General features: G+C 41.9%; 1 protein-coding gene across 5 annotated transcripts in view; it reads left to right on the top strand.

Moving 5' to 3' along the window:
- Positions 1-6,628: 6,628 nt before the first annotated feature.
- Positions 6,629-21,502, top strand: part of EZH2 (enhancer of zeste 2 polycomb repressive complex 2 subunit) — a 56,443-nt gene continuing 41,569 nt past the window's right edge. For 4 of the 5 annotated variants that reach the window (XM_081038430.1, XM_081038428.1, XM_081038429.1 and 1 more), the window contains exon 1: positions 6,678-6,789. The gene's annotated coding sequence lies outside the window, so the exon portion shown is untranslated. Of the gene's footprint in view, positions 6,790-21,502 lie in introns of all 5 variants that reach the window. The other variant, XM_081038427.1, reaches the window with a different exon arrangement.

Raw genomic sequence — 21,502 nt, 5'->3', positions numbered from 1 at the left:
GTAAATGGTTTCACTTTAAAAGTTCAATTTCCTCTTTGTTTATTGCTGGTAGATAGAAATTGATTTTTATAAACTAGCCTTATATCTAGTGACCTTGTTAACCGTACTCATTAATTCTAATACTTCAATTGCAGATTAGTTTGGATACAATCATGTACTCAGTTTTATTTTTTCCTTTCTAACTCTTATCACTTGCTGAAACTGTGTTCTCTTTCATACAAAGTATTTTAGTCTTTATTGATCCTCTCAATTGTCATAGCCCATAATTACGGTAAGATTCATCAGTTCGCAGCTTCCTCAAATCCTCAGGAGTCCTTTATATGACAATTGTCCTATTTGTAAAATGATATTCTGCCCAGGTGTCATTTGTAACCATAATGTGGCCTCAGTTCCATACTTGAATTCCTTTAAAACTCCCAGTTAATTTCTAGATTAATTGTTTAAATCTGTTTTAATGTATTAATTTCACTTGATCAAATTTCTCTTTTAAATGTCTTAAAGTAAAATGGTAGCATCTTGATCAATTTAGCTGAATTTGTGTTTGGCAAGGTGAGTAGTACAATATGGCCAGAATTTAGGGTCGTAGAAGCATAAGAGAGAAAACTGATATGACAGCTTGTTTTATCCAGAGGAAATATGAGAGAGAGAGAGAGAGAGAGAGAGAGAGAGAGAGAGAGAGAGAGAGAGAGAGAGAAAGAAATATAGGTAGGTAGGGAGTAGGGACTATTTCAGAAGTGATATCCCATTACTCTGGTGGCCATATTCTATTAGTTAGAAGCAAATCACCAAGTGTAGGCCCCACTCAGCGGGAGAGAATTACACAAGGGTGTGAATATCAAGGGGCCGTAATAATTGGGAGCATTTTAGTGGCTGCCCACCACATCTCCCTTTGGCTTTCCAGAGTTTGACAACCTTATTCTGAAAAGGACTGGGCTAATTTAAATCATGACATATTTAATGTTACATGACATACAAATATGTAACATAAAATTTGTTATAATTTTTTAATTAAAATTTTTCTACATGGCACATATTCCCTGGCCCAGAGTGTTTTCCAGCCTGCAGTGTAAGTTTTATGTACTCAAATTTCTTATCCAGATTTTATATTCTAATGGCGCTTCATTTGTCCTCCAAAAACTTAAAAATTTTTTCACTTTGTTCTGTTCTACACATGCCTAAAACCCAAACCATCAATTTTCTATCTCTGTTAGGACTGAGAAATTCTTCTAAGACCAAGAAGGGAGAGTTGACAGAAAGGAAATGTCAAAATGTAATGGCCTGAACATTTCTTTCACCCTAACAAACTGCATACTCAGATACTACCTAGTCTCAGTCTGGTAATTACCAATGGGTGTCTGTTGCAATCAGATGTAAACTTCTATCAAATCCACCCACGTACCTGCATTTATGTCCATGTACTCCACCTTGTCTCCTGTTCACACTCCTAGCAAAGGCCACACCCTCCACTCAAGCGCTAGGCCCCATCTCCTTTCACCTGTTCAAGGTGTGGACTCTATCCCCTCTAACACACTCCAAGATGTTGCTCTGGCAATATTCTTTCCTGAAGCATCAATTTTCCCACCTCCACTGGATGTGTCACCAGAACACCAACATGGTATGCTATTTCTCTTAAAGCTCTTAGGATCTGTCTCTTGATCCCACTTACTCTTCCAGTTATATTTTCTGTCCTCTGTCCTTTTTATCAAAATCCTTGAGAGAGTTGTCTATAATTGCTGTCTCCAATCTCTAATTAACTGTGGAATCCACTTTAACCAGTCCACAGAAAGTGTCTTATTGAGGTCACTAGTGACCTTTATATTGCTAAATCCATGGGTCGAGTCTCAGAAGTTTTGCTGGACCTGTTAGCACAGGTTGTGCAATGGTTACTGTCTCCTCCTTGAAGGTTTCTTCTCTTGGCTTCCAGGACGCCAGCTTTCCTACTCTTGCCAGTCGTCCCACTCTGTCTTCATTGATTTCTCTGCATCTCCACACCTTTTCACGTTGCACTTCTTTTCTGGCTATACTCATTCCTTTGTCTCAAATGCCATTTATATGTGGATGATTCCCAAACTGATATTCCTGGTCCCAGCTTCTCTTCTAACTCTAGACACGTATCATGCAGGGATTTTTTAAAAAACAGCAAGTGGTGCAAAGATTCCTTCAACGTGAACGCATCTGAGCCACAACAGCGACTGAAAGAGTCTGTCTGAACTTCCCTTATGTGATGAAAGCAGAGATTTAAGTCAGCTACTTAACTTCTCCCAAATCTCCAGTCAAGGAGGTGACTGACCTTGGGCACTGGGACATTAAAAAAAAAAAATCCTTTAAATAAGCCTCATCGGAACCTCCCGCCCGCCCGTTGAAACCTATTCTATCCCCTGCCTTTTATTTAGCTGGTATATAAACCTTTACCTCTAGCTGTTTGGGGAGTTCCTCTGGGTAGAGCACTCCTTCAGTCATAATAAACTTTCCTCGTGCTGTCAATGGATTTGCAGGCCCTAATAACTAGGACCAAAACTGGTAGAGGCAAAGTTTTCCTCCCAACAGGAACTTACCACATACTTGACATCTCTACTTTGTTGAAAACAGGCATCTCAAACTTACTAAGACTCTCATCTCCAGACCTCCATCCCCATTGCCCCTCCTGCCCATTGGCCCTGCAGACTCCAATCAATTATGACTCACTGGCTCATCCACAAGCTTGTTTTTTGCATCTTATATCCAATTTGTCGGCAAATCATATTTCCTATCCCTTCAGAAATATATCCAGAAGCTGACTCATTCCCACCAGCTCCACTGTTACCAGTTTGGTTGCTAGCCACAGTCATTTCTCGCCTGGATGATGACAATAGACTTGTAACTGTCTTCTGATTGGCTCCTTCTCCACTTCAGGCTACTCTCAACGTAGCAGCTAGAAACAAGATCAGATCCCCTTTCTGTTTGAAATCCTCTCGCTTAAGTAAAGCCCTAACAATGGCCCACAAGGCCCTAGATCTGCCTGGGCCCTCTCAGCTCTCAGCCTCAGGTCCCAGCCCTCTTCGCTGCCCATTCCTACAACATACCAGGCAGGCTCCCGAGTCAGGCCCCAGGCACTTGTCATCATTCCCTCTGCCTGGAACACTCCTTCATCCCTTTCAAGTTTTTCTTCAAATGTCACTTTTGCAGCGAGGCCCTCCCTGACCAAGCTATTTTAAGATTGCAGCATTTGCACTCAACACTTCCCTCCTTCCATGCTGTTTTTCTCCATTTTATTTATCACTATCCCGTATGCTATATAATTTTGTTTCTCTCTGCTAAAAACTCAGCTCCACCGGGAAGTTTTGTTTCACTCACATTGTATTCCTAACTCCTAGAATAGCGTCTTCCACTTAGTAACTGCTCCATAAACACACGTTGAATGAGAGGGGATAAATGAATGTGTAAGTAAGAAGTAAGTAAGTAAGTAAAGAAGTAAGTAAATCCCATTCATGGGGTTGAAAGGGAAGTTTTGAGATGCTGACTGTCTGAACTTTGCATTTGACCTGCTCCTGTTCCCCCAGGAAAACCCTGAGGATATACTGTGTAAGTGCAGCGCTGAGCCCTTCGGGTACAACAGGGAATAAATTCCTGATTTCAGAGTTTAACCCTTCATTTTTGGTTTTATCTCATGACTGTGATAGTGAATACTGGTAGGTCATTCTGTCCTCTATTATAGTAAATGGTGTTATAAATGTAATCTGAGCATCTTTACACAGAAACGAAAAAGCTTTGGAACTCGCACCCTTCACATCCACCTTTGGATTGAGCCCGGGTTTCTGCTTCATCTAGACCTCTTCAGTAAGTAGCATTTGAGCAGGTGTGTGCACACGCACTCACACACATTTTCTTGCCTTTCCTGCTTGGAAATCTTCAGATGAGTTTTCTTAGTATCGAAAACAAAATACAATGGATCTGTGAAGAACAAAGTTTGAACTGTGTGGGTCCACTTATACGCTTTTTTCAATAAATATATTGGAACATTTTTTGGAACGATTTGAAAAAACTTGCAGATGAATCTTTTGACTTCCTTAATAACATTTTCTTTTCTCTAGATTACTTTATTGTAGGAATACAATTTTTAATGCATATAACATACAAATATATGTGTTAATTAACTGTTATCGGTAAGGCTTCTGGTCAATAGTAGGCTATTTATGGTTAAGTTTTTGGGGAGTCAAAAATTTGGATTTTGACTGCATGGGGGGAGGGGTGTCGGTGCCCCTAACCCCCAGGTTGTTCAAGGGTCAACTGTACTCTTCCCTCGCACCTTTCCTGTATTTGTCAATATACAAAATAAGAGTTGCAAGATCTCGTATGCCCTCCATATGTAATGAAGTCCTTTTGCAGTATTTTCAAATTATCCCTTTTTCCTGCCATCACTGTGACCTAAAATTTCTCGCTGAACTGGCTAATGTCATCACTGAATTAAGACGATTTTGTGATCCACTGGCGTCTTCCTGCTGCAACTCAGCCTTCATATTATATTAACCTAAATACGTATGCTACAAATATTGTATTTATTACAGCCCCCTTAGCTCTCTATTCTCTCACTCGTTCCCAATTGGAACTCTCAGCTATACTTACATTCCATACAATCACTCTGTATAGATGTTTATCACCAGCTCAAGAGCCCTGACTGCCCCCCAGTCTAGGTCTTATGCTTTCTTCAGGGTCTAGCTAAAATTTCCTTTTTTGAGACTTGTTTTCGGGAATACTTGGATCCAACATCATTCCTTGATTCTAAATGCCTTAGCAATTCATGTTTCACACTGTTAATTCATTTGTATGTTGTTTTACTTTCTGATTTCTGCTGTCATTTCCTTGATTTTTCTTTTAAAAACGCCCATTGTTTTAATATTTCATATAAAGAATAAATAAGATCAGAAGTTTGGGAAGCAACTGAGAGATAAGTAGTTAACGTTTGAGGTTTAAATTACTGGTAAAAAAACAACTGTCCTTTGTAAGTTATATAAATGTCTAATCACTATGTTGTACGTGCTGTATGTCAACGGTAACGAAAAAAAGGCCTCTGTCAATTACTGGTCTAGGTGGAAACCTTTTCCCATGGAATATGCATGTATTGGTGACTGTTAGGTGCATGACAGATGGAACTGTTCCTTACATTCGTTTATAGTCACATCTCGGCTGCATAATCTACTTTTGCATTCTTATTTATTTGTAATCGTGCTTTTATTTGGGCACATGATTGTTTTTCCTGTTTTGGCTTCCCTCCACATATACTTCCAACATTGAATCTGTTTGGAATATACAAAGGGTGCCAAAAAATATATATACATATTGCAAGAAAGGGAAAAACTGTATTAAAATTGTGATAACATATACTGATAAGGATAAACACAAGTCATGTGTATACATTTTTTTTTGGCACCCTCGGTAGATGAGGAATGGGATGGTGATTTAGGAAAGGTGGGGAAATAATGGGTTAAATCATATGAAACACTGGTTTATTAAAAAAATCTTAGTCATTTGAAAGTGTAATTAAAAACATAAAAAACACGATTTTTTAAGGCTTTTCACGCAACCATTCATAGTTGACCATTTTTTCCCCAGTCTGAACTCGCAATATGGGATCCCACTTTACAGGGGGGAGTGGTATTGTGGCCCTGCAGCTGCCTCCCACTAAAAAGAAAAAAATTCGGGACAACCTTAACTTCATTGCCAGATTAAGCAAAAGGGGCGATTGCACCCTCAACAGAGCATTCCTAATTCCTCTGGGCTGGGAAAGCCTTTCCCCCGAGTCACTTCTAAGTAACTGAAAACTGCGGCCATCACTCGAACACTTTCCGGGGCGTGAGCACGAGGCCGGCGGCCGCCCGCAGGCTGCACAACGACGGTCGGCGTTCAGCCGCGCTGGGACCCACGAACGGCGCTCGGACCGCGGAACGGCAGTCACTGTGCCGTCGCTCCGGTCCAGGTTTCCCAGGCGATGGGCACGGCGGGCTCGCGAGCGGGCCAGGGGGGCCGCAGACCGGCCCAAGGCGCCGCAGCAAAGTAACGGGCAGCGCACGCGGCGCGGCAGCGGCCGTGGCGCGTCGGGCCCACGGGAGCGCGGGAGGGTCGCGGCTCCTGTCCCGAGACGAGCCGGGGGCTCCAGAGCGCGTCCCGCCGGCCCGGTCCTCGGCTCCGCGCGCGGGGAAAAGAGCGCGGCAGTTGAAACCGTTACCACCCCCGAGTTTTGAACTGGTTCAAACTTGGCTTTCGGCCCCGCCCCGCCCCTCCGGCCCGGGAACTCCGAGGCGGCGGTTCCCGCCAAGCTCCGCGAGCGCGCCGTCCCGCCCTCCGGCCGGTTCCCGCCACCCCACCCAGCCCGCCTCCCGCCCGCGGCCCGGGCTTCGGGCTCCAGAGGCCCCTCGTCCACTTCCCGCGAGGCGCCGAGTCTTCAGCAGAAGAACAAAGAGCCGGCGCAGAGATTCCACTCGGCAGCCTCGTCCCTCGGCGGCCGCGCGCGCACGCGCCGCCGGCCCGGCCCGGCGGAGTCCCGCGGGCGCCACTGCGTGGGGCTGGCTCAGCGCCTCCGCGCCCGGCGGGCTCTGTGATTGGACGGCAGCCCGCTCGTGTCCCGCCAATCGGGGCGGCGCTTGGTTGGACTGGGGGGGCCAAATAAAAGCGATGGCGATTGGGCTGCCGGGTTTGGCGCTCGGTCCGGGAGCGTTCGACACCCACTGGGACGCAGAAGGCGGTGGAGCCCCGGCGGCGGCGGCACTCGGGAGCGGCGCGCGGGAGCGGCGCGGACTGGGGCTCGGGGCTCAGGTAACGCGCCCTGTCGGGGCGGCCCGCCGACGGGGCTGTGGAGCCGGGCGCGGGGCGGCGGCGCCGCCGGGACCTCCCCGCCGCCGCTTTGCCCGTCCGGGTGTCGCCCTCAGCGGGCTCTCCGGGGGCTCCGCTTTTGCCGGCGGGGTGAGGGGACAGCCTTGGGAAGGGGGACGCGGGGCTGGGCTGGCCCGGCGCGTCCCGCGGGGCTGGGGCGACAGCGCGGGACCCCGGAGCCCCCGGGCGGGGGCAGGGGCGGGCGGCCGCGGGGGGCGTGCGGAGGGTCCGCTGGCGTGCGCGCCCTCCGGAGGCGCCGGGCTGGGCCGGGGGCGCCCGGAGTGCGGGGCGGGCTGGCCGCCCGAGCGCGAGCCTCCTTTGTGTGGAGCGCCGGGTGGGACGGGACACGCACAAGTTGGTGGGACCCGGCCGCCGCCGGGCGAGCGCGCAGACAAAGGACGGACTGTGTCTCGGGGGCGCTCGGCGCGGGGAAGGGGCAGTGACACGGGCCTGACAGCAGGCGGGCGCGGCGCGTGGGGAGTGCGGCCGCGGGCGCGGGTGGGCGGGCTCGACCCTGCGCCCCCTCCCGCAGGCGCGCGGGCTCGGAGGGCAGCGGCCGCCGGGGCGGCGCGCGGGGACGGGACTCCGGGTGGCCGAGCCTGTGACCTGTGCCCCACGGCAGCGGGAAGCCCCGGGGTCTCCGGCCGCTCGGACGGGGCCGGCCCGGGCGACGTGCGCCTTCCCGGGTGGCTCGGTGTGAAGTTGCAGGGAGGGGTCGAGCTCTTCCCCGTCCTCGGCGGGGGTCGTCTCCGCGGCGTGTGCGCCCCGCCAACCGCCCGCCAAGTGCGCCCCACGGCCGCGCCTGGAACCCGGGTGGGATCGAGAAGGGAAGCCCGGTATTGGGGGAAACTTGGGGAACGCACGCCTAGTGAGCTCCCGCTCCTCTAAGGAATCATAATCTTAAAACAAAACCAAATTACAACTGTTTTGGCCAAGTTGGTGCGTCTGAGAATGGCGACAGGTGCTAACGAATTCAACTGTCATTTAGTCCGATTTCTTCCCCCAATCCCTCGGGGATGAATGAGGCCGAGACGGTGGAAATGGTTGATTAAAATAAAATGCTCACGACAAACACGTGTTTACGTGGTACGGTTAACAATTCTTTTATCAATTAATTGGCCTTGTTTTAGTCGCCTTGGCGAGTCAGAGGAGGTTGGTACAGAAATAGTTGTTGCCCAAAACAAGCGAAGTGTGCTGTCCACAGTTAAACTTCCTGTGTGTATCACACAGGGTCTGTACAGTTTTAAATTCATTTCGAAATAAAAATCTGTCTTTGGCATTTAAAAATGTTTTGCTTTCTAGGTTTCAAGGTCATGAGTTTGATTTTATGGCATTTTAACGTTACATAAAACAAAATTTAACAAATCTGTAAAAAACACTAATGCTGATACCATTGAATGTAATCTATATTTCTAAGGGTTTTGAAGTTTATTTTCCAGTTACTCTCCATTCGTGAGCATCAGCAACTATTTCATATGTAGGAATAAAATGTAGAACAAGTGTGTAGTCCTCACTAGTCTCTTGATACTTTCATTTTCTTGCAAATAAAATTGAAGATATATTTTATTTCCTTTTCATAGTCTCTAAAGTCAATATGTAGGATTCTAGTCTTAGATATAAAGAATCCTATTTTCTCTTTTTGGAGGGGTATTAGGAAACGTAATGTTTCACGTCCCAGAAACACTTAGGGAAATTGCATCTTAAATTCTAATTTTCATTGAAAATGGATATATTCAAAGAAAAGGAATTTAGAACCACATAGACACACTTGATTTGCATTGTTCTATCTGATGACGATTACTATCTTATGGTTTCATAAAAATGGAGACAAAGAAATGCAGTGTAAAAGTCTTCAGTAAAGGTCTTTATTACATATATTTTGCAGAGTGTTGGACAGACATTCCAAGTGCTGCCCTCAGTGTTGAGATTGTTAAATGTTTATGTTAGTTGTCGATAGTATATTAAAAAGTCCTGCTGATAATCTTGCCCATTATTGTGAGATGAGCTAGTTATGCAGGTTTTTGGCAGAAATTTGGATCTTTCAGGAGCAGAAATTCTGATTTTTCCTTTCTTGTGTATTTTGTATTTGATAATTACTATCTTTATACTTGCCACAAGATATTTTCTTTGAAGTCTTTTTCGGGGAGTTAGTTTAAAAATTTGTTTTAAATTTTTTCCTGGTTGAATTGAGAATGTATTTAGTCAGTTTAACTAGCAGTGATTTAAAACAAATCAAACTCACTTGTTGATTTAGTGTAGTTAGGCAAAAAAAATTTTTTAATGCTTTTGTATCAGCTTGGCCTTGCATGCATACACAAATAAGTGATTATCTTTGTGTTGGCCACTTAAAAAAAAAATTTAGGCAGATTTCCCTAGGTATGTGAATTGATTTCTGTATTGGCCTAAATAAACAGTGATTAAGAAAGTAGATCTGCTTTTTAAAAAAATCAACAAGGAAAAATCCTCTAATGCGATCTGGCTTCCATTAGAAATGATTTCTGGATTTGCCTTGAAGTCAGTGTCAGTACAAATGATGAAAACATTTTCTGTGAATTATGAAAGATTTTCTGTATGGGCAAGTGAAATGTTTAGTTTGGGGGAGAGCAAGCTTGAGTGGAGAGGAACTGCGCATTGAATTCAGAGAAAGGACCATGGTGGGATTGATACCTTTCCCTTCCAGAGGCCTGCCCTGCGTTCCCAGGCACTCTTGTATTCCACAGGGCTTTGTTCATACTTTTATTAGAGCGTGTATCAAATTGTATTGTAATCACTTGTTTATGCAGGCATCTCCTTCACTACACTCTTTAAGTGCTTTGAGACAGAGGCTCTGCCTGATTTTTTTTCTGTATACCTCCCTGGTGGTTGCTAGAGATTAGGGGTTTAATCGTTGAATGAACGAAGGAAATATGAAAAAATGGAGGGAAACAGTTTGACAAAGGAACTCGCAAAGCAAACAGGATACGTTAATATTTATGTTGTGAGGAACTTTGGATTACAAAGAAAAATAAGCGTCAAGGTGAACAAGTTCTAAGGTTTCTCCTAGTCATAATGCTCTATGATATTAAAAATTGGCTATCTTTTAGGTGCAACTATTGATATTCATGTTTGGTATTTCAGGCAGCCCAAGAGAAGCTTGGGTCACCTGGATTCCTGGTAGCGTCTAGTTTCTGCTTAATTTGACGTGTGTGTTGCTATTGATCTTTGTATAAAAATATAAGGAAAGGAAAGTGGTGGGGTCACGAGAGTAGTAAGTCTTAATTGAAAAGTGTTTAGTACAATGGATGAGTTCTTTATTGGAATAATTTGAGGTAGGTTTTGAAGCTAAAACTGAAGGAAGTAGTGCCAGCCAGTGTAATTACGGATCATTTATTGTGAAGCTCTTCATCATTCTTTTAAAATGCTGTGATAAGTGGAGATTAGCAAATCCAATAATGTCTCAAAAGGCATAGCTGATAAGTATCTGAGACTTGGTGCAAAAAATATGACAAAAATGAAATGAGAAAAAGACGTTAATACTAAAGTTCCTACTATTTACCAGATGCTTTATTCATTTATTTGCTGGTTTGGTTTGTTTGTTTTTATTGTAACATTCACATCAGAAGCTTTTTGTTTTTCATTCTTGTAAAAACCACCCTGCATCCATCGACAGATGAATGGATAAACAAAACGTGGTATACACGTACAATGGGATATAATTCAGCCACTAAAGAATGAAATTCAGATACATGCTACAACATGGACAAACCTTGAAAACATTGTGTCCAGTAAAGTAAGTCAGACACAAAAGGAAAAAAAGGGTGTGATTCCATTTCTAGGAGTTACCTAGAATAGGCAAATTCAGAGACAGAAAGTGTAGATGCTGCCAGGAGCTGAGGGGCAGGGCAGGGAGGGATGGGAAGTTGGTGTCAGGGAGGAATGGGTGCAGAGGTTCAGTTTGGAAAGATGAAAAGGTTTCGGACAAGGATAGTGATGGTTGAGTGACATTTGAATGTGCTTAATGCTACTTACTGAACTGTACACGTACAAATGATTCAAACGTTAAAGTTTGTTACGTATATTTTACAGTAAAAAAACTTTGATAATACTACACTCTGCAAACCTTTACAGATACAGGAAATTGCTGTCTTAGAGGGTTAAGAACTTACTTGCCCAGGCTTATCCAGCTAGGAATTTTCAGTCAGGATCCAACTTAAATCCGTTAGACTCCATATTAGCCGTGTTATCTGTCTACTGGTCTCCTGGATGATGACAGACATACTGGTTCCAAGAAGAGTTTATTTGAATCAATCAGAAAGTTGTATGTAAAAGTAGGTACAGTGTAATTGCAGTTTTATGGGAGGTACATTCTGATGCCCTGTACAGACTGAAAGATGTCGTCGGATTTTCGGATTTCTTTCTCAGCCAGAGCTGTCATAGTGTGCACTCTAGAGGGGGGGTGCGGGGGCGGAACAGTAGTTTTAGGAGTGTCGTCTTTGGGGTCCTGTGGCTGGGTTCCATTCCAGTTCCTGAGCTGCCAGTGTGTGCCCTGGGCAAGTTGTCCTTGATGTTTAAGTGTCCCTGTCTGACAATTGATCTTAATGACAATATTCATTCCATAATGATGTTGAAAAGGTTGAATGAATTAATACATGTGAAACCTTTAGCACTACACCTGGCAGGAAGTGTTGGATAAATGATTTGTAGTTATTGTGCCAGTATTGTTTTTTTAAGAGTTGATGTACTTTCTCATTAATGGAACTAAACACTTCTCAAGTTTAAACACATGCTTAGGACCCATAAGTCACAAAATGGTGCTTGGGGCCGGCTTGGTGGCTCAGGTGGTTGGAGGTCCCTAATGAGGTCTTGGGTTCGATTCCCACAGGGGCCAGTGAGCTGTGCCCTTTACAGTGAAGATTGTGAACAACAGCTCTCCCTGGAGCTGGGCTGCTGTGAACAGCCGGAGGTTGGCATGAGCTGCCGTGGGCGCCTGTGTGCCGCCGGTGGCCATGGCCAGTGAGTGGCCGGCAGCCCGCGAGAGCTGCTGTGAGTGACTGACGACCAACGACCAACTTCCGGGAGAGGGGCGCTGTGCGCAAGGCTCATAACAGCAGCATGGAGCAGGGAGCTGTGTCCTACACAACTAGACTAAGAAACAAGGGCTTCAACCGGAGTGGGGGTGGGGGGAGGCGGAAGAAAGGGGGAAAAAAGTGGTGCTTCATATGCTATCTCTATTTATTTAGAAATATCTCAATTAAATACAAGTAATATGTGTTCAATTAAAAATACTGAAAATCTAGACATACATAAATTGAAAGCTTTCTTGATCCCTGTAATCCCATTCCCTACCCTTAACAATTTGGTGTGTTTTCCCTAAACTTCCTAATGTATTCTTATAAATATGTACCTAATACCTATATTTTACAAAAATGGGATTGAGTTATTTGGTTCTAAAACAGCTTTTTTTAGGTGAATACAGAGAGATCCATTTATTCAAAAATAGCTGGTATTTCGTTAGGGCTTGTTATGTTATTGGCACTGTTCTAAGTGCTTTCATTTATTTTATATAGATACTATAATAACGAGATGGAGAGATTAGGTAGCAACTAGTTAGTGGCAGAGTAAGGATTTGAATTTGAGCACTTTGGTTTCAAATCCCTGATCTCTCAGCCTGGTGGCTTTTTCTTTTTTGGGTAAGGCCCACCAACTGCCAGTGATTTTTAGCATTTCTTAAAGAGTTGTAAAACAACAAAACCCCAAAAAAGAATATGCAAGGAGACTGGCTGTGGCCTGCCAAGCCTAAAATACTCACGTGCGGCCCTTTATAGAAGTTTGCTGCTCCCAGCTCTAAGCTTTCAAGCTGTTTTGTAAGCAGAATATGTAGTATCCCAGTTAATGAATGTGTCATCATACAGTGAAACAACCCTCTGGGATGGGCGTTATGTTCACTCCTCCAAAGAAGTGACCTGCCTTCCATATTCGAGCATTTGTGTGACAGCTTTCTATTAATGTAAGAATTGCTGTTTCTAGAGTACGCACATTTCAAGTTTTAATAGATGTCAGATACCTTTCTATAAAAGTATCTATTTTTTAGTTAAAACAGCTTTATCAAAGTTGATTTACATACAATAAAATGCACACATTTGAAGGGTACAGTTTGAAGAATTTTGATAAGTGTATACACCTGTGTAACCAGTGTCTCAGTCAAGGTTCATCTCAGAGTTCTTTTATGATTTTGTACAATAATTTCCTCTCAACTACCCATCAGATTTTTCTTTTTCAAGAATTTCATATAAATGGAGTTATACAGTATCTCTATTCTTGTGATTGGCTTCTTTCATCCAGCATGTTTTTGAGATTCAGCTGTGTTGTTGCTTGTTTCAGTAGTTTCTTTTTATTTCTGAGTTGTCTTCCATCTTACGAATGTGCTGGCGTTACATACCTGTTGATGGACACTTGGGCTGTTTCCATTTTGGGGCTATTATTACTAAAGCTGCTCTGATCGTTTGTATAATTTTTTTGTGGACACATCTTGTAATTTATCTTGGGTAAATACCTTGTAGTTGGACTGCTGATTTAACCCATAAGAAACTGCCAAACTTTTCCCCAATGATTGTGCCATTTTGTGTGAAGAGTTACAGTTTCAGTTGTAGCTGTAACAGGAGTTACAGTTTCTCCCATCTTCACTGGCACTTGGTATTGCCAGTCTTTTAAATTTTTCCATTGAATGAGTGTTAAGTGTCTCATTGTGCTTTTAGTTTGTGTGTCCCAGAAGATCAGTGATGTTAAACATCTTTGAAGGTGCATTTGTATACATTGTTTTTGGGGGTCAAACCTTTTGACCATTTTAAAATTGAGATATTCTGGGTACACATTCTCTGTCAGATAGATGTATTAACAAATGTTTTCTCCTTAATTTTCAACTTTGATTTTGTGTATTTTTTTACAATTTACAGATCAAGTTAAATAATGTTAATACTGGAAGCATAATTGTTTCAATTCAGTTAAATTATATGAAAGCAAATTTATTCTTAATTTGCAAACCATTTAGTTTTTTTTTTTTTTAGATTTTATTGGGGAAGGGGGACAGGACTTTATTGGGAAACAGTGTGTACTTCCAGGACTTTTTTCCAAGTCAAGTTGTTGTCCTTTCAATCTTAGTTGTGGAGGGCGCAGCTCAGCTCCAGGTCCAGTTGCCATTTTCTAGTTGCAGAAAATGGCACCATCCCTTGCGAGACTTGAGGAATTGAACCGGCAACCTTGTGGTTGAGAGCCCACTGGCCCATGTGGGAATCGAACCGGCAGCCTGTGGAGTTAGGAGCATGGAGCGGTAACCGCCTGAGCCACCGGGCCGGCCCAATTTTCTTTTTTTAAACTTTTATTTATTTTAAGTGTGTTTTTCTAGGACCCATCATCTCCAAGTCAAGTAGTAGTTTCAGTCTAGTTGAGGACGCAGCTCACACTGGCCTATGCGGGGATCGAACTGGCAACCTTGTTAAGAGCACCAGGCTCCGCGTTCTAACTAACTGAGCTAACTGCTGCTCCTACTTAGTTCTTAATAAAACAAAGTGTTACATGTTTGCAGAAACATGGAAATGAATATATTAATATAATAAATTATATTATTTATATAGTTAGTGTTAGGTATGTGGCATGCGGAATTTTAAAATTAACTAGTTTTGAAAGTGATAATCAGCAATTCTTTAAATTTTCAGTTTTGGATAATTCAGACCTTTTCATTTATTAGTGAGTTAAACGTCTTCATAGGATAAATGAGAACATTAAAAGTAAAATAAAAGTAAACTTGATTTTAGAATCTGGTATAAGATTGCTAAGCCCGTAGAAACCCAAAAGGACGGGATTGGGGAGCTTCCGGCCTGGTGAGCATGAGGTGGTGGGAGAGGACACGGGAGCCCCCACCCTTCCCCTGGCGTCTCTTAAATCTTGCTGTTCCTGAGTTATGTCCTTTTATAACTCACCAGTGATTTAGTAAGGAAATTTGTCCTGAGTTGAGTTCTGTGAGCTGCTCTTGCAAATTAATTGAACCCAAGTGAGGGTGTCATGGGAACCTCTGATTTATAGCCTGACTGAAACACAGGTGACATCCTGGACTTAGGGTTGACATCTGAAGTGTGTGGGGGTGGACAGTCTTGTGGGACTGAGTTTGTAACCCGTGGAATCCAGGTAGATAGTGTCAAAATGGAGTTAAGTGTGGGACACCCAGCTGGTTTCCCAGAATTGTTGGGGGTTGGGAAAAATGACCAATAATTTGGTGACCAGAAGTGTCAGAAGTGAAATATCCCAATAGCATTGTCTGTAATGGAAATGAAAACAATAGACCTTGTCTTGACACAAATCTATGGCAAGGGCAAGCTTATTTCCCAGTTCTTCTTATAGAATTTACTCTTGTAGGAAGAGTAATACAGTGTTTTTTAACCATTTGTCTAGTATCACTTGTTATCCACTAACAGCATGTAACTAAAGAGCTAGCTAGCTCTACCATACATATTTTCTGGAAAAGAAAATTCCTTCAAACTATTGGGTGCTTCTGTCTTCACCCATTAGGATGATTAAATAAAGGGTGAGATACTCTCTTCCTTACCCTCTAGACATTCTATACAGTGAAAATACCAACTTGTAAATGCAGACTACCAAAGCAAATGTCATGCCTTTTGTAGCCCCCCGAGTCTAGAAATCCTGTGTTCGGTACTTATCCTCGCCCTTTCTCTTTTCCCACATGGGACTGCTGGGACAGAATTCTTTTCTTCCTGCCTTACTGTTAGTCTGGAAATTGTAGGGATGTTACTGCAGGGATCGTACAGCTGGTTTCTCCGTGGTGGGTGAATACTTCACAGCATTTCCCCTGGAGACTCAAAAAATATACTATTTTCTCGGGGCTTAATTATTTGTGATGTCATTTTATAGGAATAAAATAATTCAACAGACATATTTGGTAAAACATACTGAAAAATAATCATTGCTTGTAAATAATACTTGGAGGGTTTGAAGTTTTCTAGTATCTCAGCAGTATATTTGTGATAAACCCTAAAGTAAAGGAAAATCATGAAAGGCCCATATCTCATAACTACCCCATACTTTTACTTCCATCTTGTCCTGAAACTACTTCTGTTTTTAGTGAGAAAGTGAACCTCAGGGCTGAGCTGAGCCAGAGGAGTTTCTGAAAGATCGCACCTACTGAGTTCTGGTGGTGTCCACACATGATGGAAATGGCACTTGCAAGCGTGTCTGCTGCCCGGTGCTCTCACTAAACTCAAGTACTGAAACGACCCGATAATAGACAGTTGCTTGTAGGATGCCTGGAAGTTGAGAGGTTCTGTAAATGCTTTGGGATTAGCAGTTTGAACTGTCCAGTCCAGTTTTAATTCTGTCACCAGAGTATAGGGAAAATTGTGTCTCATTTGGAGGTTTGGCTATAAGGTCAGTGTACAAGGCAACAATATTATGTTGGCAGAATTACCCATGAAGAGTTCCTAGGAAGATGCCATGTCATAAATACCTTCTCTTTAGGTCCCAAGCCAGCCCATCTTTCCTAAGACAGCAGATCTCTGTCGTTGGTCCCTGGTTTCATTGAGGGGCCAGTCCTCCAGGAGAAACGACTGAGCACTAGAATCCCTGAGGACAGTCAGACGCTCAGAGCAGCTCGTGGGGCAGCAGATCCCTGTCACCCAGTTCATGTTCACTTACGCTTTCACTAATTGGCTGGAGTCGTGGGCAGATCCCTTGTATTTACCTAAATTGAGTGTCTCTTAAAATTTTGTTCAATGTGTGTTGTTAAATTTGTGCTCGATGTTAGCTTATTTGAGGTACAAGGTTTAAACTAGACTTTCTAGAAGGAAGAACATCTGTCATCAGACTTACCTACCTTTTCATTCTGTTTGCTTGTATCAAGTGGAGGGCTGAGGAAATACTGTATCTCATACCTTATCCTAGAATTAGGACTTCAGTTGTCTATCATAGTTTTATAGTTTCTTCTGGTACATAATTTTTTGTTCATTTCTCCTCCAACAGTATTTCAGTAAACTGAGTAATACCCAACAAATGAGAGGATTTAGCTTATAAAATAGATTTAGTCGCGTTTTCAAAGAAAACTTCAACCTCCAGATGTCAGTTTAGTTACTGTTTTATATATTGTTCAAGCAAAGTCTTTAGAACATTTGTGATCTATCAGTTCTCCACTTGGTTGAAATTTATATGGCCATTTCTTTTCTAAGACATGTCTTTGTAAAACCTATAGAACTTGCAAATAAACACAGGAATGGTTGTCAGCAGACTCCGTGGTGATCTTAGTTTACTCTGTTAGAGGAAGGGAAGTGATCTTATTTTTGTGGAAAATACATTTCTGCAGTCTACTCACCATTGCTGAAACAATCAAGTTAATGTTTGCTGTCATTTAGCTAAGATTGCCACATTTTTGTAATTTTCCTGTGCCTTTTTTAACACTGCTGTGCCTTTTTAGCACTACTTAAACCAGGGCTACAAATATGATCCCTATTTTTTCCCTTATTTTCCCCTATTACTCGTCACTGGCACAGTTGTTTTCTGAAGACCTTCTGAACACAAATGCTGTTTGTTCATAATACTTTCTCATCTGTAGTTGCATGTACAAGTGACCCACAGATGTTTAGGCACCAAGACGCCTGTTGTATCTTACACACTTGTGTCTCTCGGAGGATTTAACATTTTCGGAATGCTCTATGAATTCTTACCGACTGGTTGATAATATCTCTGTCCTTGGCTTTCCAAGTCCTTCATGCTGAAGTTTCGGAAGTTTCTTCTGTTAGCATTATGGAAGTGATTTGGATGGAATGTTTGAGTCCAGCAGTAGTGAGCTTGTGTATTTTTGTCGTTTTTCTTCTTTTTAAATAAATATCGACATTCTAGGAAGCGAAAGGTCCCTGAAACAAGATTTACATTTTTATCTTTCATTATGGGTGTAGGGTGAAGTTGTGAGTCACCGGAGAGAAAGTTGGTAGGGTGGGGTGGTTTTAGGCAGCAGGAGGGTCAAAGCGTGATTGTGACCATGGATGACACCTTTTTACAATGAATGGTGAAGGGTAGACATGGATGAAAACAAGCAGTTTGTTGAAAACAAATTTTGTTAGAGATTCGTCTCTTAATTTGGCACAGATATATGGCGGACTGTCATTTGATTCTCTAGCTTGACAGTTACAGCAAATATCCCTCATTAAGTATTCTTCACTTAGAGTTTTCTCCCCCACACCCCGATTTTTATTTGCAAGATGGGTGATTTCTAGGCTTTCATTCTTATAAATATGTCTTTAGGAATATATAATTTGACTATCTTTCCTGTTCTAGGCTCTTTGCTAGGCATCTGAAAAGGCAGAGTATTGCTGTGATTTGTGATTCATGTGGTTCTGGATATGCTTCATGGCAGCTTATAAAATGTGGTTTGTGGACCTCAGGGGGTCTGTGACGTTAAAACTATTTTTGTAATAATGCTAAGATGTTATTCACCTTTTTGAACTGTGTTGACGTATGCACCAGTAGTGGAAAAGCACTGGTGAGTAAAAATTGTTGGCACTTTAGTACTTAGAGTAAAAAAAAGGCCATTTTAACTTGAGAATGTCCTTGATAAAGTAATACAAATTATTAATTTTATTAACTCGATGCTTGAGTGCACCTGTTTTTAATATTCTGTGCAACAAGATGGGAATATGCACAAATGCTTCTGCATACCCCAGTGTAGTGGGTCTCTACAAGCACTTACACAACTGAGTTGCACGCTATACTAACTGCCTTTTTCACGGAGAACACCATTTTTGCTTGAAAGAGGGGCTGACAGACAAACTGATTATTCAGACTTGGGTATTTGGCAAAACATTTTCCAACAAAGTGAGCCTGTCACTTCAAGAAAAACAACTGACCTTTTTGTTGCTGATGATAACATTTGAGCTTTCAAGCAAAAATTAGAATTTTTGGAAAACTTGTATCTGTCACTGTGAGCTTGACAGCTTCCCAATAAATACTTAAAGACTTCTGATGAGATCAGTGGGTTTAACAAATATAATTTTTTGAAATATGTCCACTTCTGGAAAATCTGCCTAACTCAGTAAACCAGTATTTTTCAAGTGAAGAATGATGATGTTATAAAATCACACATGGGTTAAAGATACATTCAGAATAAATAGGCCAATGAATTTTAATGTAGCAGAGTAGGAAAAGTGTATTGTTACAGTTTCAGATTCCACGTTGCAGCCAATCTTTTAAGAAACTACCATTGCTTACTCAAGAGTAGCGGTTGACTCGAGAAGCAGCACCTAACAGGTTGAATTGCAAGGTTAACTGGCCAGTTGGTTTATAGAATTGTTTTGGTGTCATATCAAAGCAGGAGGTAGAGCCACAATTACCTCAAAAGGCTGTTCAAATACTCTTCCCATTTCTAGCTAAATATCTGTTTGAGAATAGATTTTCTTCATTTTTTTCAACCAAAACAACATATTGGGACAGATTGAATGCAGAAGCAGATACGAGAATCCAGCTGTCTTTTATTAAGAGAGATATTAAAGAAATTGGCAAAAATGTAAAAACAGTGCCACTCTGATTTTTTTTTAAAAAGGGAAATAGTTTCTTAAAATGTGTTATTTATATTAACATGTAATTGGCTTGCTATTATTTTTGAACCGAGTATTTTTTTAAAATTTCTGTTTTTAATTTCTAATATGGTAAGTATCAATAGATGTAGCCCATATAAACTAAAGAGATCCTGAGCCCAAAATGCTCCAGAACGGTGTATGTTTTCTTTGAACTTTCTACCCATTCTATCTGTGTGAGTAATGAAGGTATCATAAGATCCAAATTCTCCGTCATCATCATCGCAGTGGCTCATTTAGGGCTTCATAATACCCTCTTTTGATCGATTCTTTTTCCTTCTCATATGAACGTATCTGGCTTTTTAATTTAAGGTTGTCTCTTGCCATCTTCTTGCTTCATTCACATTGCCATCGACCCAGTCAGAGCCCCTAGCACTTTTTTCCCGAGTTACTTCACTGTTCCCGTTTTGTTCTCATAGATGTTTTTCAAACTTGAGTGTTGAATGGAACCCCAGGGTTGACTTGACTTAATTTTAATCATATAGTCCCTAAAAATGTACAGCTATAAACTTATGATAAATCCAAAGCAAAGTTACAAATTAAATACAATCAAATCAGCAACACATTTACTGATGCTGTTTTGTTAAAACTGAGGAGTCAGCATTAGAGCGTATAGAATGACAGTCTCAGGGTCAGTTTTATAAAATCAATCCATTTCTTTAACTTGGCTTAATACTAACATGGAGAATGGCTGTTTGCATAAACGTGTTTTCTAAAAAGATGTTAACTTTTGGTCTCTATTTGTTCCGGATAATCAGACCTAGTAGTACCTAGCAATCCCTGAACAGGAGTTTTAATGCCAATGGAAAATTCTGTAAAGCTGCGTTGATCACAGGAGCATTGTGGGGTTACTGAAATCTGCGTTGAAGAGCTATTTAATCCAATTATTTGTGGAATCTTTACTAGAAAGTATTTTATTCCTTATTTTACTTATGGGTTTGATGTTAACTTATTGTCGCTGGTTGGCGGGGACAAAGTGCCGTTGGGGGGATCCCTGCATCCCATTGGCTTTGCAACAGGCATAGGGTGCTAAGTGCTTTAGCACAGCTTCCTTTGTTTGCCGACTTACCACCTGCCACCTTACCTTACTTACCTGTTTGTTTTTCCACAGCACTCAACACCTCCTTACATACTAAACTATTTGGGGTTTTTATTTATTTTGATTAGATTTTTAAAACATTTTTGTTTTTGATTGTTTCCATTCAGGTAGACTTTAAGTTCTATGAGGTCACAGGTTTTTGGTTTATTTATTGCGAAGTCTTTAGTTCCTATAATAGTACCCAGCATGTATCAGATGCTCAGTAAAGAGTTATTGAATGAATGAATGAATGTGTATTAATACTTTATTCAGACTCCCAACTCAAACGCTCTTTTCTGTGTTATGTGCTTACTGCTTTCTCCCGTCTGGGGCCAAGACCTGTCTCTCTGTCTACCTTTAACCTCATGTTTTTAAATCATTCTGTAATAATTATCTGTGCATATTTTTTGCTTTTTCCTATTTAATATTCTACAAAGCACTTTAACTTTTTTATGTATTTCTGTTCTGTTTATCGTTTTAAAAAGTGGATGTTATTTTTTTAAATGAATGTCTTTCCATTAGGTTGTTGTGTAACTTAATTCTCTTTTTTAAAAAAACTTTCGTTTGGAAAAATTTTCGATTTCTAGAACCATGGTACATTTGTCAAAATGAAGAGACCAGCGTTAGGATGGTATTCTTCACTACAAACTTCATTTGGATTTTACCAGTTTTCCCCTTTTCGGTTCCAGGATCTGGTCACGTCACATTTACCTGTCTCCTTAGTCTCTTCCAATCTGCGAGTTCCCTCCTTGTTTTCATGACCTCAGTAGTTTTGAGCAGTATTGCTCAGATGTTTTGTAGAAATGTCCTTGAGTTTGGGTTGACCTGATGTTTTGACGTGATTAGACGGGGAGGTTATGGGCTCTGAGGTTTATCGGGCGCACATGACAACCGCACTACGTGTCTCACTGGTGCTTTAACCATGGTCACTAGGTGATGGTGGTGTCCTCCAAGTGACATGACTGTGCCC

Source organism: Rhinolophus hipposideros (assembly GCF_964194185.1).
Source record: "Rhinolophus hipposideros genome assembly, chromosome: 25".
Classification (NCBI taxonomy): Eukaryota; Metazoa; Chordata; class Mammalia; order Chiroptera; family Rhinolophidae; genus Rhinolophus; species Rhinolophus hipposideros.
This window is presented reverse-complemented; position numbering and strand designations above follow the sequence as displayed.